General features: G+C 40.7%; 1 long non-coding RNA gene across 2 annotated transcripts; it reads left to right on the top strand.

Moving 5' to 3' along the window:
• Window positions 1-8,505: 8,505 nt before the first annotated feature.
• Window positions 8,506-12,263, top strand: LOC109738667 (uncharacterized). 2 transcript variants are annotated; one of them, XR_002226851.4, is made up of 4 exons: window positions 8,506-8,859; window positions 8,951-9,086; window positions 9,765-10,038; window positions 11,981-12,263. It is a non-coding gene; the product is annotated as an uncharacterized lncRNA (long non-coding RNA). The 2 variants fall into 2 exon arrangements; XR_002226852.4 differs by having other exon boundaries at window positions 10,128-12,263.
• Window positions 12,264-12,618: the final 355 nt, after the last annotated feature.

Here is a 12,618-nt window from a genome sequence, read left to right as displayed (position 1 = left end):
CCCCTCTTATAGCGTTGCTAGCTGCAGGTGAAGATGAAGATTGCTCCATGTTGGATTATGATTAATGTTGGGATATCACATTATCTCTTATATATTATTAATGCATCTATATATTTTGGTAAAGGGTGGAAGGCTCGGCCTTATGCCTGGTGTTTTGTTCCACTCTTGCCGCCCTAATTTTCTGTCATACCGGTGTTATGTTCCCGGATTTTGCGTTCCTTACACGGTCGGGTGATTTATGGGACCCCCTTGACAGTTCGCTTTGAATAAAACTCTTCCAGCAAGGCCCAACCTTGGTTTTACCATTTGCTCAGCCTATTTCTTTTCCCTAGGGAGTCGCTCTCTCGAGGGTCATCTTATTTTACCCCCCCCCCCGGGCCAATGCTTGTCTAAGTGTTGGTCCGAACCGAGTAGCCTGCGGGGCCACCTCGGGGAAACTCGAGGTTTGGTTTTACTCGTAGCTTGACTTATCCGGTGTTGCCCTGAGAACGAGATATGTGCAGCTCCTATCGGGATGTCGGCGCATCGGGCGGCTTTGCTGGTTTTGTTTTACCATTGTCGAAATGTCTTGTAACCGGGATTCCGAGACTGATCGGGTCTTCCCGGGAGAAGGAATATCCTTCGTTGACCGTGAGAGCTTATAATGGGCTAAGTTGGGACACCCCTGCAGGGTATTTATCTTTCGAAAGTCGTGCCCGCGGTTATGTGGCAGATGGGAATTTGTTAATATCCGGTAGTAGATAACTTGACACTTGACCTTATTTAAAACGCATCAACCGCGTGTGTAGCCGTGATGGTCTCTTCTCGGCGGAGTCCGGGAAGTGAACACGGTTTCTGGGTTATGCTTGTCGTAAGTAGGAGTTCAGGATCACTTCTTGGTCATTATTAGTTGACGACCGTTCCTTTGCTTCTCTTCTCGCTCTTCTTTGCGTAAGTTAGCCACCATACATGCTTAGTCGCTGCTGCAACCTCACCATCTTATCCATTCCTTCCCCTTTATGCTTTGCTAGTCTTGATACCCATGGTAATGGGATTGCTGAGTCCTCGTGGCTCACAGTTTACTACACCACCAGTTGCAGGTACAGGTTGTGCGATGATCATGACGCGAGAGCGATGTTACTTGTTTTGGAGTTCTTCTTCTGCTTCTTCTTCGATCAGGGGATAGGTTCCAGGTCGGCAGCCTGGGCTAGCAGGGTGGATGTCGTTTGAGTTTCTGTTTATGTTTCATCCGTAGTCGGATGTTGTTCTTATGTATTGATGTATTGATGTATTCTTGCGGCATTGGTATGCCTTGTATGTATCCCAAAATATTATGTAATGTTGATGTAATGATATCCACCTTGCAAAAGCGTTTCAATATGCGGTTCTATCCTTGGTGGGGCCTTCGAGTCTCTTTAGGATAGTATCGCATATTGGGCGTGACAAGATACCAATTTTCACAAGCTATGGAATTGATCCTAATATGATGAATATTCAATAAGCATATAGTAAAAACTTTCATGTAGATCATATGGTGTTCTTGAGTTGGCATGATCTTGATGTATCGTGAGCTTTGTTAATATAGTTGGATCATATGGTGTTTCCCCCTCTCTATCTTGTTGTGATGAATTGAGTTTTCCCTTTGAGATTTCATTCTTATCAGATTGAATACTTTTCTGGATTTGAGTGCACTTGATGTATGTCTTGCTATGAATACCCGTGGTGAAAATGGGGTATCATACGGATTCACTTGATATATGTTTTGGCACTCAACTCACGGATTCCCAAGGTGACATTGGGGTAATCTATGCATAGGGGTTGATGCACATTTTCGTCCTTTTTCTCTAGTAGAAATCTTGGGGCACTCTTTGAGGTTCTTTGTGTTGGATTGAGCATTATGAATCTGAATTGTTTGATGCATATCGTATAATCAACTCATGCATACTCGCGGTGACATTGGAGTATCTAGGTCACATTAGAGTTGGTTGATGTGTATCATATGGTGTTATTTTAGTATGAACTCTTGGATAGACCGATTGGAAAGGGTAACTTGGTGTTATTTTAGTATGAACTCTTGGATAGACCGATTGGAAAGGGTAACTTGGTGTTATTTTAGTATGAACTCTTGGATAGATCGATCGTAAATGACAACTTTCAGGTGGTTTCGTACCCTACAAACAATTTCTTCTTATGTTTTCCGCTAGATAAGAACTTTGGAGTGATTCTTCATCGCACATTGAGGGATGGTTATATGATCCAATTATATTAGCATTGGTGAGAGATTGCACTAGCGAAAGGACGAACCCTAGGCCTCATTTTCAAGCATTGCAATACCGTTTGTGCTCACTTTTGTTACTTGCTACCTTGTTGTTTTTTATTGTTCCTATTACAAAAATCAATATCTACTATCATTACTACACTTGTATTACCATCTCTTTGCCGAACTAGTGCACCTATACAAAATACCGTTGTATTTGGTGTGTTGGGGACATAAGAGACTCTATGTTATTTGGTTGCAGGGTTGTTTGAGAGAGACCATCTTCATCCTACACCTCCCACGGATTGATAAACCTTAGGTCATCCACTTGAGGGAAACATGCTACTGTCCTACAAAATCTGCGCTTGGAGGCCCAACATGAGTCTACAAGAATAAATTTGCGCAGTAGACATCACCCACCAGGGCGCACCAGAGTCCTCTGGCTCGCCCTGGTGCCTACCGGGCCCCATGTGCCTCTTCTCATGGCCACCGGAAGCTTCCAGGGTCTCTTATCAACAGAAAAAAAAAATTGATAATATAATGGCATGGAATAATAAAAAAATTATAGATACGTTGGAGACGTATTAGACTTCATTTTGGATTTCAATGGTTTGAGTAATACCTTTCTAGCTGGGCTCCATCACCGCTTCCTTGTAGTGCACCGATTTCATCTTCTTCTAAGATACAAAATATTCAGTAGATTTGATAATCTTATCTGACGTTTCCATTTTGTTACTGTCTTAACTAAATCTTTTGCATCTAATGTAGTAATTTCTTTGCTTCATTTTATAGATAAAAGTATTCCAGAATGTTTATGCTTTAGTCTTGTTATAACTTAAGCCAGAGATTAATAATCCCAATAAGCTGTATCATCCTCCCACTTGCTCCTTTAACAAGAAAACCTTTTCTAAAAAATTATCCATTTTTTGAAAAACATTTTGTCTTTTGAATTTAGTGAGAGGAACACAAAACCTACAATGAAGCTTTGGTCTAAAATACTCTATAACTCTTTATAGTTTAATCATACCCTTTTTAGACGGTGTATCTGTTTAGTGAATATGATGTTGTTTCTTTTGTAAATCTCCAAACTTTAATAAAAGCAGATCGGTTATAATAATTCTATAATTATTTAATTGCTTCGTAAACTTATGGCTTAGAGAAATTTCTTCATAAAAGAAGAATCCTTGTTTATCTTTTTTAATAATGATATTGTATCTTCATCCTGAATTTCTTTGAACTATTTCAAATGTTTTCAGTCTTTATGTAAGTAAATCATATTCACTCACAACATTGATGAAATATAAATATACAGTGTGCCCGGTTATATCCATTGGACTTTATACATCTGAATGTATTTAGTCAAAATAAAAGATTCTTATACTTAATTTCTGTGAAGATTAGTTATCCAATATAACCAAGTAGCGCCACACACACAAGTGGTTCTATCAGTCTTCTCAAGACATCTAGCTTTAATGTTATATATCACAAGCTTCAAGATTCATCATGAATAAACCATTACCAAAATAGAGATTTAATCAAAACATATTCTCATAATAATCTGAACAACTATTGTTTAAAACTTATAAGAATATCCATTGCACAGTCCATAGGATAATGCATTACATAACTCTGAAGCAAAATAACTATTTATTTCAGTTCTAAGGTAAATATTGAAGATAAACTGAAGACATGACTTTGTTAGTCTCCAAGTAGCGATCCAATCACTCTTCCCGAGATGTATCACGACTGCATTTCTTCTCTCCTTGTGACCTCTCTGCAGCCCCTGCATTGGTTTGAAAAATGGGAGCAACCGATCAGTATCAAATACTCATGACTTACATGAATTTACAAGTAGCATAACATTAACATTGTATAATGATTATACCTTTACCGGAAGAACCGTTCTACTTATCAGCCAAATACTTCTTGTAGTTATGCTTTCATTGTCCCTTCTGCTTACAATAGAAACATTCAGTCTCTTTGGAGGCTCCGCCCTTATTCTTCTTCCGAGACTCGGTCTTACCGGCTTCAGTAGATTTCTTCTTCTTGGACTTGCCTTTCTTCTTGAAACTGGTGGTCTTATTGACCATCAACACGATTTTGTTCTTCTACATTCCAGCTTCCGTAGTTTTGAGCATAGCAAACAACTCGTTTGCACTTTTCTCCATCCATTCATGTTGAAATTCATGTTGAAACCATCGTAAGATGGGGGGAGTGAAGCAAGCACAATATATGTACCGAGTGTGGGAGGAACTCCAAATTCCAGAGAAGCCAGTCTATCAACATATCCAACAAGATTTATTATATGCTCACTCATTAAGGAACCCTCTTTCATCTTGCATTCAATGAAGGCCTTGGTTAATTCAAAATGCTTGGTCCTTGCCTGCTTCTTGTACAGAAATTCGAGTGACCCAATTATAAATTGAGTCGTAGATCATTCAAAATGCTTCTGTAGTTCAGGATCCATGCAAGTTAACATGAGGCACTGGACTGAAACATACTCATCACTACGAGTTGCGTAAGCAACAACTTCTTCTGGTGTTGCATATTTTCCGAGAGCATCACCTAGGGGCTGATCCAACACGTACTCGTTCTTAGCACCTCTGAGAAAAAATCTTAGGTTCCGGATCCAATCCGCATAGTTTCCACCATCAGAAGCCAACTTTTCTTTCTCTAACATATGGGCCAAGTTGAACATATTGCGAGCCATTGATCTACAACGATAGACAAAAAATTCATTTAGACATTTATACATAATTAATGTTGCACTAGTGTTTAAACATTTTAATATAAAGTGCACTTCCACTCAAATCAATGTCTGTCATAATTGATAGTGAGTGACTCAAGATCCAAATCTAGTTCTCAGTCATTGGTGTGGGTATCACGGATGACGAGAATTTTGACAGGTAGGCAATCTTTTGCCGATCCTATCGCCATATGAATGTTGTTCATCTTTTGATGCTTTGTGCCCCGAGCTTAGAACGATTCTGCCAGAACTTTAAGACAATGCTTTGTGCCCCGAGCATAGAAGGATTCTGCCAGAACTTTAAGACAACCGAGTGCTATCTGCATACATGGTCTACCATATCCGTACGTCTCCAATGTATCTATAATTTTTTATTATGCCATGCTGTTATATTATCATTCTTGGATGTTTTACCTTCGTTTTATAGCAACTTTATTATCATTTTTGGGGACTAACCTATTGACATAGTGCCTAGTGCCAGTTGCTATTTTTGCTTGTTTTTTACTTCGCACAAAATCAATACCAAACAGAGTCCAAACACATCGAAACTTTGGGGATTTTTCTGGACAAGAAGACACCCAGTGGGCCAAAGAAGTGCCAGAGGGGAGCCCCGAGGTGAGCACAAGACACCTGGGTGTGCCGGGGTGGGTTGTCCCACCTTGGAGACCTCCCACGCCACCTCTTTGCCCTATAAATACCCAAATATTCTAGAAATCCTAGGGGAGTCGACGAAACACAATTCCAGCCGCCACAAGTTCCAGAACCACAAGATGCAATATAAACACCATCACGGAGGGGTTCATCGTCCTCATTAGTGCCTCTCTGATGATGCGTGAGTAGTCCACCATAGACCTACGGGTCTGTAGGTAGTAGCTAGATGGCTTCCTCTCTCTATCTTTTGATTCTCAATACAATCGTCTCTTAGACATCTATTTGATGTAACTCTTTTTTGCGGTGTGTTTGTTGGGATCCGATGAACTTTGAGTTTATGATCAGATCTATATCCATGAATATTATTTGAGTCTTATTTTGATCTCTTATATGCATGATTATGTATAGCCTCGTATTTCTTCTTTGAATCTTTGGTTTAGCTAGGCCAACTAGATCGATTTTTCTTTCCATGAGAAGAGGTGCTTTGTGATGGGTTCGATCGTGCGGTGTTCTTTCCCAGTGACAGAAGGCGCAGCAAGACACACATGTATTGTTGCTATTAATGATAACAAGATGGGGGCTATTCCTACATGAATAGATCTCGTCTACATCATGTCATCGTTCATATTGCATTACTCTGTTTCTCGATGAACTTAATACACTAGATGCATTCTATATAGTGGTCAATGTGTGGAGTAACGGTAGTAGATGCAGGCAGGAGTCGATCTACTAATCTTGGACGTGATGCCCATATATTGATCATTGCCTTGGATATCGTCATAATTATTCGATCTTCTATCAATTGCCCAACTGTAATTTGTTTACCCACTGTGTGCTATTTCTTGAGAGAAGCCACTAGTGAAATCTACGGCCCCCGGGTCTATTCTTTATCATATTTGCTTTCCGATCTATTATTTTCCACTTTTATTTTCAGATCTATTATTCCAAAAAGCGAAAAATTCCTTGATGCACTTTTTTTTGCGTATTTTATTTCGCGTTTTATCGAGAGCTATTTATGCAACCTATCACAATTATTATCCCGTCAACTTGCCAATTTCTGACGCCGTTACAAAAAAGGGATTGACAACCCTCATAAGCGTCGGGTTGCAAGTATTTTTTTCTTTGTGTGCAGGTACCATTTACATAGTGTTGCTTGGTTCTCCTTGGTTTCATAACTGAGGAAAATACCTAACCTAGTTGTGTTGCATCATCCCTTCCTCTTTCGGGAAATACCGACGTAGCTTGAATCGACATCGCAAGGAATTTCTGACGCCATTGTTGGGGAGACAACATTAATATCTACCAGGTTCGTAATCAAATCTCATCTCCTTACAATTTACTTTATTTGCCATTTTCCTGTCATTTTCATCTCCCCCACTTAACAAAATATGCCGTTTTATTCGCACTCTTTTTCGCTTGCCTTTTTTTTCGTCAGATCTATCTTTTTGTTTGCAATATTGTTTGCCTAGTTTGTCATTATGGTCAGTTCTTCCTCTATTGCATGTACGCCCAAGAATGAGGTTCTTAATTTTAAACAAAGGGAAGGGGAGAATCTAAAAGAGGCTTGGTATAGGATTTGCATTGCTCATAATATATTTCTTCGTAAGCAATCTACCATTCTTCTTCTTCGCAGTTTTTATGTGGGCATCACCACTTGGTATAGATTCGTCCTTGATACTATTACTGGTGGGAATTTCTTGATGTGTCTATCTTTGGATGCTTTTAGTGCCATGGGAAATCTAGGAGGTGCACAACCTGACGTAGGGTAGAAACCTAGATGCCCGATCTTATGAAATGGAGGGGATCCCGCGAAGAACACGAGGGGAGAACACGAGGGGAAACACGAGAGGATTCACTCAAACCAACAAGATTCGATTATGCTAGATCCTCGAAACACAAAGAGATACAAGATCCATGATCAACAAGGGACGATAAAAGTAGCAAGTTCTTCTCCGTGAGGAGGTCTTGAGGGTTCTTCCCATGAGGGGTCCTGAATTCACTTCGGGGATCTTCACCATAGAGGTCGTGAACTCCAATGGAGAAGGGATCAAGTGGAGAGCAAAGCTCTATCACAAATGAGCTACTACTTTGCTAACCCTAATACGGAGCTAGGGGACGAGTATTTATAGTCCAAGGGGTAAGTTGGGGATACATGGGGCGAAACCTCTTTCACTACGCACAGGCAGGGCGGTAGTACCGGTCATGGGGGCGGTTGTACCGCTTGGAGCTCTTGTACTAGTTCCTGGAGGTGTTCCCAAGGTGCTTAGCGGTTGTACCGGTCTGATGGTTGTTACGGAGATAAACTGGTGCTGTACCGGCCTTGCACTGCTCGATCACAGATGCTGGACCGGTAGTTGGGTGGTTGTCGAGCGGTTGTACCAGCCGGGCGGTAGTTGGGCGGTACATGGGCGGTTGTACTGGGATTTCTGGACTGGGTAGATTCTTTTCATGCTCTTGATGTCCAACTTGCACCATAACTTCTCCTTGGTTGCCCCCTTGGTACCTAAGCTTACAAAGCATCTCCGTTTGAGGTAGTAGCCATGTCTCAAGTGAGTAAAAGGGGAGTTCAACAAGGAGAGAGTTAACCTTGTTCTCGATAGCCCTTGCACGAGCTCATGTCATGGTCCACGTGGTGTCTTGGGAGACGAAGATAGGTCCATGGGGATGGTCGTAGGATGCTCCGCATCATCTCCCCCTGAGAAGATCCGACCTCGGATCAAAAACCTCATCACCAACATTACAAGAAAGCTGTTAATCCATAACGGATTTCCGATGACAGTCTAGGAATTCGTGTGAACCGCCTAGTACAGACCCGCAAGCGCACTAAAGCCCGCCTAAAGCCCGAAACCTTCCCCCGTATAAATTCTAACCCTAAGACACTCTCGTCCCGAATCTCTTTCTCCATCCGCCGCCAGCACGCCTCGCCTCTCCTCGGCCCCGTCCTCCACTTCCCCACCTCCACCTCCCCGCCCAAGATCCATGGCTACCGCGGTTGCACCGGCCCGATGGAAGCGGCGGCCAACCCTAGCCGCTATGGCGCGCCTCTGCTGCTCACGACCTGGGCCATGGATCTGCGACAGGGGCCTCCCTCCTCCTCCCAGGCGGCGCAACTGCCTCGCCATCTGAAGATTTGGCGTAGCAAGCGCCGGATGAGGAGAGGACAAGGACCGTGACCCGCGGGGCACCCGAGCTCGACCTCTCCGGCGACGTCAACGCCCCGCACAAGGTCCCTCCCTGCTTCCCCCCACTGTCTCCTCTCTCCTTCATTACTTCATTTTCTATCCCATCCCCAATCAAAGTTTCTTGCTCCGATTCAGATCAGCAGGACCTCTCCGCCTCTTCAGTTCAATGGAAGTGGACCACCGAGACCACACGCTCCAGCCCGACGAGCTGGACGAGCTCGATGGCCAGGTCCTCCGCCCCGACCACCATGATTCCGCAGAGAACAATAAGGTTGACCCTTGTCGCTCTGTTTTTCTTTTCTTTCTAAGTGATTGCTACTCTGCTGGAACGTAGTTCTCCAGGGGCTATCCTTTTCTCTTGGACTGAACCTGAGACAGAAAATGTCGTCACTTCGTTCCTAGTACTCGTAAGCTATAGCCAACGATAGACTAGTATTGTTTGCTACTTCCTTTTTTCTTCTCTTACCATGCGAGCACTAGCAGTTTAGAATTAGATCCGCTAGTTAGTTAAGCAACTAATAATTTAATAATTAAGTGCCCATGAGATGCTTCTATTGGTTCCTTGGATTTTTCTTCTTGTGGAATAAAAGTAATTCATTAATCTCACTCAATCGTTTGACCAAGAGTAAGATTGTTAACTAGGGCTGCTACTACACTGCTTCTCTTTTATATATTTGTGCAAACTTTCTATCTGATATCATCATTTTGTTGATCAGTCCTCCTCTCCTACTCTCGCTCTTGCGCTAATTACGTACAAGTTTAGCGTCGAATCCGTGAAATGTACTTAATACCATCATTTGGTTGCAGCATATATTACATATTTTGTTCATTGCACCTTGTCGTACTCACCAATATGGTATTATCTGCTGCCATCTTGGATTGTAACAATTGGGTTTATTTACTATTATTCTTTAAGATTTTTCTCATGCTAGTTTTCTTGTTTTTCTAGCCTGAACAGACTCTAACATTGGTTTTCGTGGAGACAAAACAAGAAGCTGATTCATTGAGATATTGGCTATACAACAGAGGTTTCACTGGAATGGCGATCCATGGTGACGAAACACGTAAATACATATTCCGAACTCTTCTGTCATCGCCTAACTCTAGTGTACGGACACGCGCATCCCTCTGGCTGCCGCTGGCCAGCAGCCAGCATAGAGGAGCACGGCAAGAATGGTGGTCGTGCATCTACTTCGAGCTCCACAAATCTCCAGCCACCTAGGGTAACCACCTCTGCCCCCTCTTCTATTTTGGCTGGTTCTTCTTGTTGGCAAGTCAGTAATTCAAATTTTTTACTATGTTTGTTTCTCAGCTATCAATTAGCAACATATGTTAATCGATTTATCATGGATCTATGATGCACTGATGAAAACCACACCTCTGATCATGGATGTATGCCTGCTCTGATGTATGTGCTTTGTTGCTGCCTAAATTAATGTACACACAGGGTTGTGAGACTTTGTCATTCTGTCACCACTTGGTAATGTGAATTGAATGGATAAATGCTATACTGGACCCAATGGTTTGAGCACTGCAACAAACCTGAATGTTTACACATGCCCCCTCTTTCACAAGTTTGCACATCAACTGTTTAATTGCTATATTATATTGTAAATAAAAATATAGGTTACATAATTTTATGCCAAGTGTCTACTTATGTAATTGATAATTGCTTATAGCAGTACTATGTTTATTTAGTGGAATATGAGTGCACTTCATTAAGTCTCACTTTTTCTCCTTTTCTTGCGTTGTTTCAGTAGAAGTTTGTTTTGTGTAACTTGATCTCAGCTTTCAAATCAACATGAATAGATGAGACACCTACAATCATCCACTACAATTTTAGATTTAGGTTAAGACCCTAGCATCTGCTGAGGTTTACAGTACATTAACATGCTAGCCTGTCCTGAGGCTTAGCCTGTGTTACCATGACATTCAGTTTCGCTTATATATGAAGAAGTGTATATTCAGTTAGTTATTTTCATGTCTTTTGGAATATTATCAATTTTTCTGCATGTCCTATAGAAGTGCATTTTTCTTTTTTGTGGGATATATAGAAGTGCATTTGTCTACAAACCTTTTCTATTATTCATGGGAATGGAGCTGAGCACGTGAAAGCTTTAAATCTTGCACTCATTTATGTAAATTTCTGCCCTTTTTCCTCTATGTTCGTGTACTCCTGTTTTGTAATTCAACAATTACCATAGAACTAATAAACTTAGAGCATCAAAGTATATATTTCCCTTTCTGAATGTAATTTCTGTTATGTCTTATAAAGAATTGTCTCGTCCCTTTATAGAGTTATATAGTTCACACTAGAAAGGCTTCTGCATTTTTAAGGCCCTTTTTGTCACAAGCATATATCTGCTTATTGTTTTAATGCTCTTTATCTTGTTAATTTCGTACATTCAGTTTACATTGTTTGACTGACTATTCATAACTTAATATTTAGAAGATGTTGTCTCTAACTCATGGTTCATATTCTTTATATGAAGTGTCCGATGTCTTCAAGCAAGTGTTGTGTTATGCAAATTTGCAGTAAACGTTTTGATAAACAATTTGCTTGAGAACTAGCTAACAAGATTAGAATATTCATCTCGTAAATGTATACAAAAAATAAGTATGGTCTTCGCAACTTCCAACACCGAATATCTCTGCACATTTCTGAACCTTGATTTTATATAAAAACAGTCAAATTTATCTTCTCTTATTTCCTTGATTTCACTATGACTTGACTCTCTCTCTCTCTCTGATTTCTTGTTCCTATTGTTGTCTTGTATACATGTATACTGGTTCCTTTCATTATTGTTTCCTGTTATAAATAAAAGTACTATGCTGGTCAAGTGGGCAGATGAGAGCATTTGGGTGTTGGAAGGTGATCCAGTTGATAATAACACTTGCTGTTGGTGTTCATGTTTTATGATTTAGCCTGTACCTTATAACCATGATGTGATTTGTAAGACATGTAATAAATTATATTTGTAGTTCTTGTCACCTTCTATACAAATATACTGGTTTGTTTCATTTCATTATTTTTCTTGTTATAAGTAATAATACTCTCAATACTGGCCAAGAGAACATGTAATACATTTTTTCACTTGTTCTAATACTCTTGTTTCTACTATCTATGAACCTCCAAAAAATCTAATGTTCTTTTAAATATGCTAGGTATGATTGGGTACTGGGCTACATAGTGCTACCCAACATAATCCGCGCCATGACATGATGTGATAGTTGCCATCAGGAGAGTCGACGAAGAACCTGAACAACAGCCTTGAAAGTTTATATGTTTTGTTGATGTAAACTGGATTGTAATGCCTTAACCTTGTTGTGTGATATATTTAGTGAATCTATGTTGTAAATTATCATTACATGAAGGTTTTGTAAACTTCTATGTTGTATATACACACATAATTTTTTTGAGAAAAATATATACAGACAATTTGCCGCATATTGTGTGAATTGTTTCAAATTACTTTCTCTTTGGGCCAAAATTGGCTAAAAATATACTGTGTCAAAATTGGGCCGAAAGAAATTGGCTAGACCATATTTAAATTATGCCTACATTCATGACGATTTCTGTGACGAAAAGTAGTATCCACGTAGGCGGCCACATCATTCCTATTGGCGAATAGAAAATCCAACGTGGCGTAAGGCTATGACGGCTTGTTCCGTCACAATGGTTTGGGCTTGGGGTAGATCCATGACGGTCAAGAACCGTCAAGGAAGGCACAATCTCAATTTCTGACGCGATATACATGATGGACTTCAAGTCCGTCATGCATGGGCACTAGTGACAGTTTTTC

This window comes from Aegilops tauschii, chromosome 3, assembly GCF_002575655.3.
Source record: "Aegilops tauschii subsp. strangulata cultivar AL8/78 chromosome 3, Aet v6.0, whole genome shotgun sequence".
NCBI classification, from domain to species: Eukaryota; Viridiplantae; Streptophyta; class Magnoliopsida; order Poales; family Poaceae; genus Aegilops; species Aegilops tauschii.
The sequence above is the reverse complement of the archived record's forward strand: the minus strand, read 5'-3'. Positions and strand labels throughout refer to the sequence as shown.